The sequence below is a fragment of the Octopus bimaculoides genome, chromosome 8 (genome assembly GCF_046866305.1).
Source record: "Octopus bimaculoides isolate indiv1 chromosome 8, ASM4686630v1, whole genome shotgun sequence".
Classification (NCBI taxonomy): Eukaryota; Metazoa; Mollusca; class Cephalopoda; order Octopoda; family Octopodidae; genus Octopus; species Octopus bimaculoides.
In genome coordinates, this window is record NC_142935.1 from 32,245,183 (window position 1) to 32,258,718 (window position 13,536).

General features: G+C 36.2%; 1 long non-coding RNA gene across 1 annotated transcript in view; it reads right to left on the bottom strand.

Annotated features, from left to right (window-relative positions):
- Window positions 1-11,849: 11,849 nt before the first annotated feature.
- Window positions 11,850-13,536, bottom strand: part of LOC149134347 (uncharacterized) — a 7,274-nt gene continuing 5,587 nt past the window's right edge. Inside the window, exon 2 of the long non-coding RNA XR_016242844.1 lies at window positions 11,850-12,361. This is a non-coding gene — a long non-coding RNA (uncharacterized LOC149134347). The remainder of the gene's footprint in view (window positions 12,362-13,536) is intronic.

Below are 13,536 nucleotides of genomic sequence, written 5' to 3' on the forward strand. Positions count from 1 at the left end.
AGAAGATTGCTACGTATCTTATTTGAAAAAAATATCACTTAGCTATGGGCTGAGAGGAAGCTACCGCTAAAGCATTGGGCTGAGGTGGTGAATACATACATCGCATCCGTCATCTACTACCGTCTGATTGTCGTAACTTGTCCCGACCCTACCATCACGAAACTGGAACGCATGTACTTCTGCTCTTTGTGAAAGGGAAGTGTTTCGACGGTCAGGTGATCAATTTGCTGTCAACATCTGCTAAATGGAGGGATGGGTATGTCGTGGTTAATGATGCGCAGACATGGGCTGAGACTGCAACGTCTCCAGCGTTTCATAGACGATAGTCAGCCGGTGTAGTCGCTGTTTGTGAGACGCGTCTACCTGCAGCTCGTCTGATTGACCGAAACGCAATCATGGATCAAGCAGACACCGAGGCTGGGGAATGGCACCGCGAAAGTCACCAAGCTCTGGAGCGTCTTTGCTCTCCTGGTTCAGACTTGTGTAACTTCAATTCCACCAAGGCGTTCTATAGAGGACTAGTGGAGGCGAAGACTGATGTTTTTCAAGAAAATCTGTATGTCGACAGGAGATACTTGTCTCTCCTCTTCAGGACCGTTTTCGGGACGAGACCTAAGGACAATTTCCAGAGATCCCTGGCCTGAAAGTGCTATCGGGAAGAATTGCCCGTTCAAGAGAAGGTCTGCAGATACTGTTCAAGAAACACCGAGTCGACCTGCGGTCAGAACGATGAAACCTTTCTGCACGCACTCATTCTGTATCCACATATTTCAGAGCTGTGGACCTGTGTCGAACGGCTACTGTCGCGTGTCATACGAATCTGTCAGCCGAGGCTATCGTGAATATTGCCCCGCCACTTTCCTTTAACTGGGAAGTTAAAGCCGCTATGGTGAAAGCCGCTGTATAAAGCAGGGATCCAACCGTCGTACTGGTGGCTATGGCGAAAGGACGTGTATGCTTGAAAAGTTTAGAGACAAATACTTTCCTCTCTGGCCAATCTCATATCAACTATTTCGAGTATCACTTGAAAAGGAAGGTATGAGTAGAGAGGAAGTTTTGTCTAATGAAAGATTTAATAAAAGGTGGGTGAATATAGCAAAAGTGGTACGCATGAATGACGGAACCACTTTGAGCATTTACCTGTAAAACAAACAGAGAGAGGGCACATTGCTCACATAGATTTTTCCTTTTGTCGAGTTTACCGTGGTTATTTTTCGTAGGTTTTTCTTTCCATGGATAACTCTAGTTAGTGTTATATTTTTTCCTCCTTTTGAGAATTCAAATTGTTTTAAAAAAATCGTCACCTTGTTATCTATTTGTTTAATGCCTCCAAAAATGTCTTTTTTGGATCCCTTTCGAAAAAGAAAAATTCTGCATTGTATTATCCCCAATGTTCAGACCTGTGTGGCTAAATCTATCTATCTATCTATCTATCTATCTATCTATCTATCTATCTATCTATCTAATGTTGTGTGTGTGTGTGTGTGTGTGTGCGTGTGCGTGCGTGCGTGTGTGAATCTTTAGCCAATTGGCATTTCTTTCTGCTCTTTACAGTATGATTTCCAATCCTAACAATGATCAACATTGCATTTCGTCCTTTATGACTAACCACTCTCATCGATTTTGAAGTTATTTGACTAAGTTAGAAAGCATAAGACAGATATTAGGTGGGTGCATGTACACTGAATTGTATTTAAACTATATTTGATACGTACACAATGCTGGAAATATATACCTTAACCATTTGAGTGTGAGAGAACTCCGAAATTAAACACCTCTCCAGTTGGCTGGTTACTCGTGAAATGCATTGAAAAATGAAATTCAAACATGAAATAACAATCAAAGGAAATGAGGAGAGTAACTTTCATGTGAGGCCATCCGTTAATTTGTATTTTAAGTTTTCCATATTCACCTTCATTTTATATAACAATAGTTATTTTATAAAATATTGTTGTGTCTTTCAACTTGTGAGAAACTTTATATATGCAATAAATCAATATGTAAAAAACATATTTGGCAAGCATAATCAGTGGGGATCAGAGGCTGCAGCAAGAACAAGATCACAATGGGAACAAGACCATCTCAACATTCTGAAGGGCGAGAGAGAAATTATCAAAGACAAACACATGTGGGTTCAAGGGATGCGCAAAGTATATTGACAAATGATTGTACCGAAAGATGATTAAGCATGAAACAGGTAAAAAGCTACAAGAGGTACTTATGAAGAAATACTTGCGAGAGTGACATATTGAATAAAACTTAGTAGGGAAGATATATTGATGTAGGGAAACATACACTATCTTGGACAAGACGAAAAACTTATGAAACACGTTTACCAGTGTAGTTAATTACTAATGCTCCGTTCACAACTGGCTACAAATACAAGATACCTGGTGAGACTCCAACAGAAAAACAATAACGAAGTTATAAATTATATAAGATTTCTAACGAGATACATATAACTGAGCTCACGACATAAACCAATTGAAGAAAGCCATCCCTTTTTATATTCTGACTCGCAACTTTATATATGGTTAATTAACATCGACTATTCAACGTGGCCCTGTCATTCATTATATTTTCTATTTCATTTCTTTGTGTTGTTAGTGATCCCATTTAATAAATTTATCTAATTAAAAAAAGTAAATATTTTCCAATATTCTATAGTTGAAATGATGTATCGTTTCTAAATCTTTGGAGTAAGCCATAATATATTATTGAAAATTAAAACCGTTGATATCTATCCACGTGCAATTTAACTTCATTTGAAACCGTATCATAAAATTGCCCATTTCAAGGACATTGCAAATACACATGTATTAACAATCAGTAATGTATTGTTCCAAATTTAAACTCCAGACTTATCAACAAAGTATTGAAAGAAACATGCTAAATTTAAATATCTCAATTATTCTATTGTTCTTGGTGGCTTTTTTGTTCAATTGTTAAAGCGCATAAGAATTAGTGCAGCTGGAAATTCCTGTTATAAATTATAAATCAGAATTGTGCATAGTCCTTCAACATATAATTAGAAACATGATTAACGTATTTAACATTTAATTAACATTACTTTTATAATTAATCTGATTGTACAAAATTTCCATATCTAATTCTTTAACAGGATAAACGAGGAAGGAGAGTATATGTCACGCAGAGGAGAGTGTGACATGGGAACATGTAAGATGATTTTGCTACTAGATTTAGGACATCTCTATAGTCACCAAAAAACACAGACAATCGCTTGACCTTACCACACGTTATCCAGAGGAACAGCGACGAACTGGTAGATGCGGTGTGAGAGGCCATTTCACCTTCGCAAGATGAAAAATATGTAATAAAAGACTCAGAAAACAACTGTCCAGGGATCGAAACGACGATATTACGATGTTTAGCTTAACATACCAACCAGCATGCCATGCTCCTACACGAGTTCTATGTAGAAATGAGAATTATTACTTATAGAATACATTTGCTTCTCTCTCACTCAGCATCTCTCTTCGTATATGTGCCTATACGTGTTCCTTTATCATCTCACATGTACTAACAGGCGTTCAGTATTGATACGTACTGTGTTGTATTTCATTAGAAAACTATTCAAGAGAGATGAAAAATAGAGAATGAAAGGGTGAAGGATAAGTGTAAAAGAATCGTAGTAGCAGAGCTAGTAAGATGTGAAGAAGAAGAGTGAAAGAGAGAAAATTCGAGAGAAAAGTAACAAAACGTTTGACAAACATTGCCTGATGATTATTTGTAGAGAAGAAGTGGGGTTACAAAACACCCGAAGATGTGTATTCTAAGCCACAATTCATATAGATGAGCACTAAACATCTCAGCATAAGCTAAGTTTCTGTTGGAATTGTAATCTCAAATGTGACTTCAATATTGTATTTGATTCACGTAATTTTTGAAGCTTTATCTTTGATTACTTCATCTTTGATTGTTTCACCTCTGATTGCTTCATCTTGTTGATGTTAACCGTCTCACATTCAGCCTGGTTGTTCTGATTTACTTTCGTCGTTGCATGTGCGTGGACATCCGTCGTCATAAGAATATATAAAATACAGAAGGGATCAAGAAATGAAATGGTAGTGAGACATCTCGTAGGTGTTTGGCTTCGAGTAATAAAATGCTTGTACAACGCTTTCGCTAAGAGGGGATGCTGAAGAGCGCCTGGCTTTAAGGGTATAGCGAAAGGTCTGGTTGGAAGCCCAACATTCCGATTTCTTTTACAGGGCTTAGAAAAACTGAGGGTCCACTGCAACAAGTGTGTGAATCTGAGAGCGGAATATGTTCAATAAAATCAGAATTAACTGATCCTCCTGTATTTTCGTTTACCAAAAGCCAGTAACTTTTCAGTACCCCCTGGTATTCTCCCAGTCACCATAGTAGGTTCCAGTGACAAGCATTGAAACATGACTGGCACTAATTAACTGCAAGTTTTATATCAGATTATCTCCTAGAAAAGCTTCCTTCTCCACGGCTTTGTCATAGACAACGGTAGCCTCTTCCGTCCCAGGTAAATATAACATTTAGATATGACCCTGACAGGTATTAACGTTCCGGGTCAGAACGGACCTGGGAGTAACGGTAATTAAGGGTTGATTTCATGCTCCCCACAATGCCAGAACTACTGAACTGGATCTTCACAACCAGATGAAGTTTAATTTCACATCCCGAACACATAGTACCAAGTGTAATTGTAGTCGTAACCAATGTGGTAACTTTCTGATCGTTTATAACCAGCCGTATACTACTCGACTATATAATATATATATATATATATATATATATATATATATATATATATATATATATATGGGAGAATGTACGAAAAAAACAACAACAGACGAGGACAGGTGGTGTAAATAACAAAAGGATGTATTAGTATGACGCTCGGGAATACGGAAAGTCTTTGACGTTTCGAGCTACGCTCTTCAACAGAAAGAATACGGAGACAAGGAGAAAAACACGGAGAAAAAAAATTGAATAGTGTTCAGTCAACGGTCAATCATAGTATATATATATATATATATATATATATATATAGTATATATATATGTATATATATATATATATATATATATATATATATATATATATATATATATAGTATATATATATATATATATATATATATATATATATATATATATATAGTATATATATATGTATATATATATATATATATATATATATATATATATATATAGTATATATATATGTATATATATATATATATATATATATATATATATATATATATATATATATATATATATATATATAGTATATATATATGTATATATATATATATATATATATATATATAGTATATATATATGTATATATATATATATATATATAGTATATATATATGTATATATATATATATATATATATATGAAAGAAGGTTTGAAAATGCGCTTATTTTAAAAAAATATTTATTTACTTAACCGGTTTCACTTTTTTAGAAAAAGATTATCAAAAGTCTTTGAGAATAATAAAAAATGTTAAAAAACAGTCTGAGTATTAAAATGCATATATACATTCTTTGATGATAAAATATATTTAAAGTATAAAGCTTTGTATGAACTTTGTAGTGTTACATACTGATTGTCACACATTCTCTGATATTAAGGTGAAATTGTTAAAAACAGTGTTAAAAACAGTGTATGAAAATACACATATGGAAAAATACATATACATATACATATTCTTATACATATTCTTTGACAATCGAATAAAATTGAGAAGGAACTGACCTGGCCTTTTTCTCTTGTGTATATTGAAGGAATGTTTTACTGTCTTAATAGACAGTATGACTGGCTAGCTGGGGTGGGAGGGTTAACCTGAGAAGTACATGCGGTGAACGAAATGTTGTGTGTATCTCTTTAACTCTGTAGGGTCGCACATGCGGGACACATTTCTGGGTCCCACCTGCTAGGTCATGCGCTGTTTATCTTCATATCAGATCACCATGTCACGCATATATGGTTGTGAAGCATGTGCCTGGTGTACTGTTATCAGAGGAGTAGTCATGATGGGCATACTGGGCTTCGTATATTTTACCATAGTGTTACTTTGATGGCATGCTCTGCTCTCTCATCCACCACCACTACTACTACTACTACTACTACTACTACTACTACTACTACTACTACTACTACGGCTGCTGCTGCTGCTGCTGCTACTACTACTACTACTACTACTACTACTACTACTACTACTACTACTACTACTGATAATAATAATAATAATAATAATAATAATAATAATAATAATAATAATAATTAAGAAGGCTAACCAATGTAGACTAAATCAAGAGACGGATAAAGTCAATATTGGTCAATATTATACTGAGGCAAATTGAAGCAAAGAACATCACACAAAGAAGTAATCTTATCAAGGCAGCCAGTAGGATTGTGGCGGAAAGGATTGGATTAAGAACTACTGAGAATAGAACAGCGACGGATAGAAGAGGAAATAAACAACGGTTGTACAAAATGAAAAATTCTGAAGATATAAACTCCTTGAACAATGGAGAGTCAATACTTGTCAGGAAAAGAAATGGAGAACTTAAGGATGAATGGAAATTCGAAAAAGTTAGGTAGAAGTATGGTATAGATACAAAACACCTGAATGTTGTAACTGAAGAATTGAAGTAGCGTATACATGCAAACAAGCAAAGTTAACTTAGGTTTCAAAAACGGATTAAGCATTACCAGCAAAACAAATTGTTTAGAACCGACCAAAAAACATTTTATCAAGAGATTAATCACAATAAAAAACGTGAAGGATTAGTCCCAGATGCTGATGAAAGTCAACATTTTCGGGGTAAGATATGGAGTAAGCAAGAACAACATAATAGTGCAGCTGAATGACTCTGCAGTCTGAAGCAAACAGCTTCTTATGCCCAGCAAAAGGCTATCCACATCACAGAAGACAGTATCAGAAATATGAGTAAAAAGATAAGCAATTGGAAAGCAGCAGGACCTGTTGGTGTAGAGAGATTTTGGATAAAATGTTCAGTAGTTGACATAAAATAATCGCAGAACAATTTAATGCATTGATTAATGGAGAAAATTAAATCCCGGGCTGACTGACAAAAAGACGAACGGTGTTGTGCCTGAAGGATGCATCAATGGGAAATGTTGCTGACTATTACAGACGAGTTTCCTGCCTCCCGTTAACGCGGAAGTTACTGTCAGGAGGAATTGCAGAACTGTATAAAGTTTTTGATGAGAACGATATACTATCACTGGAACGAAAATGCTGTAGAAGGAGGTGCAGAGGTACAAAAGATCGACTGTTGATATGCAAGATTGTAAACGAAGGAGAACAAATCTGGGAATTGCCTGGATTGACTATCGCAAATGTTATATGATTCCATATTCGTGGATCATCGAGTGCTTATATTTGATTGGAATTGCAGGGAATGTATCGTGTTTCCTGAAGAGAAGTATGGTGGGATGGAAAACCGAACTGACATCTTGCGGAAAAAGCTTGGGTACTCTGGGTATCAGAAAATGGATTTTCCAGGGTGACAGCATATCTCTGTTGCTCTGCACTTTCTGCATGATACCACTGATCTTGGTACTCAGGAAAATGAACTTGGGGTACCAACTAAACGAAATAACCCAAACAATCAACCACCTCCTATTCATGGATGATTTGGAACTGTATGGCAAAGATGAGACACAAGTGAGTTCCTTGGTGAACATGGTCCACTGTTTTAGTATTGGTATTAGAATGGAATTTGGATTCAACAAGTACAGAATAATCTACCTAAAAAGAGGCATAGTACAGTCCCTAGCAGGGATACAATTACCGAACAGAGACTTGATTACGCAAATTGAAACGGAAGACTACAAATAACTTGGTGTACTAGAGTGCAACGAGATAATGGAAAATGAAATGAAATAGCAACTGAGGATGGAGCATTTCCAAAGAGTGAGGTTGGTGTTGCACTCAAAATTGACTGGATGGAATAAAATCAAAACAGTTAATACGTGGGTAATAGCATCATTTTGGTATGGAACGAGAAATGTAAAATGGGAAAAGAGGAATGAAGAAAATGGATACCAAGACCAGAAAAATGTTGACTGAACCCGGAGCCTTCCACCCTAAGAGTGACACCGATAAGCTGTACTTGTTCAGAAGAAAGGGAGAGGTTTGATCAGCTGCCAGGATTGTATTGAAGCAGAATAAAACAGCTTAGGGTGGTATATTAAAAAATGTCGTGGAGCCACTGTTGAAACACATGAAGAAGGCTGGTGTCATTAAAACTGAAAATTGTGTAACTATAGAAAAATTTAAACAAGAAATGAACAACAAAAAACAAAAATGCATGCGAGGACAGGAAAATGTACAGTATATTTGCAAGAGATGTGAACACCAAGGCAGAGACAGAGGGCTGGGGGCTATGGATGAGGAGGTATGACATGAAGATAGAGACATAAGCACTCATATGCGCAGCTGAGGAACAAGCACTAAGGATCAATTATATGAAGTGCAGAATAGACAACACTACCGATAGCGACAATGCACAACGTGTGGTGAGAGGGCTGAAACAGTATGGCACATTGTTAGTGAACGCCCGAAATTGGCACAACGCAAATAAACAAGACGCCATGACAATGTGGCAAGAATGATCCATTGGGAGCTCTATGGGCATCACGGCCTACAAAGAGCAAAGATATGGTATGAACACGCCTCGGAAGAAGTCACCGAAAATGAGAACTGCAAAATCTTGTGGGGTGTAATGATGCAGAGCGATTATCTGACCAGACATAGGAAATCGGACATTGTTGTGGTGAATAAAAAAAGAAACCTATATGATTATCAATATATCATGCCCCTGTGACAACAGGATCGATGTGAAAGAAGAAAAATAAACAATTATGGCGATTTAAAGCGGGAAATACGTAGGTTGTCGTCAATGAAGAGTGTACGTGACACCAATAATGATTGGTGCACTTGGAAGTATCAGCACTCAACTATCAACATGTGTGAAAAGGATCGGTGCAAGGGTGAAGGACGAACACCAACAAAAATCAGCATTGCTTGGAAATGCAAGAATCTTTCGCAGGGTTCTTGAAGCATCACCAGTAAACAAGTATCACCATAGTCTACTGGCTGTGGACAGCTGACACTTTCCATCGTACCAAGCAAAATAATTTGTGAGTTTTCAGATAATACTACTACTACTAATAATAATAATGTTATTAATAATAATAATAAAAAAAATAATAATAATAATAATAAGAATACACTACACTGAGAAAGAGAACAAAAGATAAGATACAGAAAAACCCTTATCTGTGTATAGTCCCGTGTGCGCAAATACCGTAAATCCTCGAGTATAGTCTACCCTTGAGTATAATACGCAGGGGATTTTTAGGGGGCTGTACCTCTGAAAAACCTAAACCTTGTGTATAATACGCACCTCTTCTCTAACTTGAGTCAAGGAGGTCTATATAACATCCTTGGTTTGTAAACATATATACAGTAACGTCCTTTATTATTATTGGATATATAACATCATGCAAACATGTAGCTTTTTGCGCACTTTGTTTGTAGAAAATAAAGAAATAACAGTAATAACGTCAGTGAAAAATAAACATTAAGTAAATTGCCTTTACGTATTTATCACTATCAGTTACAAAAGCAAAAACATTTATTCAAATCCTTCAAATTCAACATCACTTTCAACATCAAATAATTGTTTCATTTGTTCCTCCGTAAACATGTCAGCATCATTGTAGTGTAAATCTCCATCTTCGTCAGATTTATAGTCAACATCAGAAGATTCACTTTCATTTATTTCATCTTTCCATACAACGTTATCCTTAGTACCATCCAGTGCAGACAATATACAACACTTTTATTTTAATAAACGTTGCTTACTGCAAGTTATGGATGATTCTTTCAAGACTTCATTGCTTTCAGGCCTAGCTTAAGGTATTTTCGCGTCCAGCATCACAAAATGCGTCTGAATAAACATTGCCGAACAGCAAATAGTGACTCGGACATTGCTTAGAAAATATTTTTCATTTTTAACCTCGTATATAGTACGCACTAGGGATTTTGACCTTTAAATTTTGGGGAAAAATGCGTATTATATTCGAGGATGTACGGTATATAAAAAGACAAATTATGTATTTCTATTTTCACATTTCTTATTAGTATTTGTATTTTCATTATTTTATTGTATCTATTACTTTTAAAAGCACGTTTTAAAACCATACGATATGTTTATATGTATATATGTATGCGTGTATGCGTGAAACATTGTATACATATGTATGTATGTATATATGTGGGTATATTTATGCAATTCTAATTAAGTGTGCGTATACGGGTATGACCATGCACACATAGGAACGCTATTTCCAAGCATTTCTTTCTCTCTTCTTCTCCCCTCCCCACTACTTATTCTGATTCTTTTTGTTTTCTTTCCTTTTCTTCTTTCTATAACTAGCAACAACAAATTTCTGTGTATTAGATAACATTAGCACATACGCACGGGGACGCATGGTGTATATGTAAGTGTGGAGATACCTATGTATATACTGATAAATATATTCATATTAATATTTTCCTTGTGGACAATAAAGAAATAAGAATCATTAGCGGTGTTTCGTCTGCCAGTAAGTTCTGAGTTCAAATGCCGCCGGGGTCGACTTTGCCTGTCATCCTTTCGGTGTCGTTAAATTAAGTACCAGTTAAACACTGGGGTGGGGGTGGGGTGTTGATATCGACTAGTCCATTTCCCACAAATTTCAGACTGTGTCATTGTAGAAAGGATTATTTTTATCACCGTTATTATGGCGAGCTGGCAGAAACGTTAGGAAACCGGGCGAAATGCTCTTTGGTATTTCGTCTGAGGCTGCGTTCTGAGTTCAAATTCTGCCGAGGTTGACTTTGCCTTTCATTCTTTCAGGGTTAATTAAATAAGTACCAGTGCAAATCTGGGGGCGATGTAATCGACTTAATCCCCTCCCCGTAGCTGCCCTTGTCGCAAAACTTTGGAATCATTATTTATATCACTATTTCTTTAAAAAAGCTGTTAGCTGAAACGACTAATAAAATGAAGCCAAATTCAAATGTGTTATCTGTCAATATAATTTGTACAATATAGAATGGAAGAAGAATTAAGGTTATGTATATAACGTTAATTCTTGTCCCATTCTTAGTTACAACTGTCTGACGAACGCGAACATAAAACTCTGAGTAGTAGTTGTTTGTGATGTTTCTGCAGCTTCAATAATCTTTTCTTTTCTACTCTAGGTACAATCCCCGAAATTTTGGGGGATTGACCAGTCGATTAGATCGATCCCAGTACGCAACTGGTACCTAATTTAACTCCCGCGTTAAATACCGCTAAGCGTGCTAACGCGTCTGCCAGCTCACCAACTTTTTGCCGCTTTAATAATAACGGAAGGGTCGGAGAATGGTGCGTTGGAGGAGCATGGTGGAGAAGTGGTAGGTGAGGGGAAACGGGAGACGGGTAACAGCAGGGCGGGTGCAGGAAGAAAGAGCAGAGGCATGGTCCATAGAACGTGCTCTGGTAAGGGCGGTTGGATAGTGGTAAGGCGATATCCGCGAAAGATGACCTGGCGAGCCATGAGTTGAGACTGAGTCTCAAACTCATGGTTTTCACTGTAGAGCCTAACTATATTATATAATTTGCAAGAATGATCAGTTTGCGTTGAATTTAGGAACATGAAACAGCTGTTTCAATGATGTGGTGGTGTGAAAGAATGCTTTGATTTCAATATATGCAACTCATCAGTCGTTGTATTCAATTAAAATTTGTCTTATTAAAAAACAGAGAATAACAAACAAAATTTTATTTCATTCATGATATTCATTTATTAAATTTATTAAAGTACAATGATACTTTCAAAAGTTTATCTCTGATTAACGAAAGCAAGTAAACAGAAAATTTACACGAAACAAAGTAAATGTTTTACGACGTTTTATATAATACATCAAAAAGGGTTTAAAAGTCAACGTCGCCGGCATTATATACGGGACATTAGCAATAGTATCATTTATATTTTTAAAATTAATAATCTATATAATGAATTTTAATTATATATGTCATTGAATCATTGAGGCAGGATCGAGCAAATTGTCACGTTACATTATTGGATAGTTGGGCATAAAAAATAATGGATATGATACCAATGATAATAAGCGCAACATTGTCTATCCTGCGACTTGAAAGGGATTGTTCCACAACATGCATCATAAATTGAATTTGATTTTGAGAAGATTTGGTGCCCGCAACAAAATTGACTTTGTGGATTATAGAAACCAGCATAGGGACAGTACCATAGTATTTGAGACTGCACTGCTGTAAAATGAGAAAATTAATGTTATCAGTAAATCTTATAACACATGTGTTTGGAAAGTGGAAAACAAGAAAAAGTCGCTTGGTCAAATATCCACACATCACATCTGTATTAATTCGCAGATTTTAGAACAGAAAAAATAAAATTTGAAATCTAATTTCATATATTGTGAATATTCAAAGAAAGTAAAAGATTTTTCTTATGCACGTGGAATTTCGCTAACACGATTATGCCTGAAACTAACAACACCACCGCCGGCGAAAGCAGCTCTACAATACCGCTAAGATAAGAAGACGCAAGTATGTATGTATGTATGCATGTATATATGTATGTATGCATGCATGTATGTATGTATGCATGTATGTATGTATGTATGTATGTATGTATGCATGCATGCATGCATGCATGTATGTATGTGTGTGTGTGAGTATGTATGCATGTATGCATGCATGTATGTATGTGTGTGTGTGAGTATGTATGCATGTATGCATGTATGTATGTATGTATGTATGTATGTATGTGTGTGTGTGCACACAAGCATATTCGGGCGAACTTAAAAGTTTGTATAATAGGAAAAAGAAAACAATCTCTGATCCTCAAATGAAAATAATTTAAAAACTGAAAAAAGCATCAAGTAGATTATGGGTAGGAGATAACAGCTGACTAAATACAGCCGCCCTCAGCTTCAACTGCGGCCTCAAGAAGGTTCCGGAACCTGGGGCATGCGTTCGTCACTGTGTTCCTGGAAATATCTTCATATACCTTGAACTTCGAGCTCTTTAATCTTGACCACCAGCAAGATCTTTGTGTTACAGGCAGAGAGTCTGGTGTCTATCTTAACTACGCCCCTCACATAATAGTTTATGGGATTATAATCTGTGGAAGTAGGAGGAAAGAATTAGGGGCTAGTGAAGTCATAGAAATATTCCAACAGCCACCTCTACTTCTTTCCGAAGGTATGACAAGGAATCGAATCTTGATGTCACACATATAACCTTTAAGTAGCAATCCTTTCCAGCAATGTTTTGACCACGGCCTTTAACAATTTTATACAGCCATTTGAATAGAGACTAACGTGTTGGTAGAATTTGGGGGTGCGAAAACTGAGAACGTCTGTGGTATACCAACCCCCTAACCGCAGTTTCGTAGTCTCTGTTGCTGCTGCTCATGGTTTACG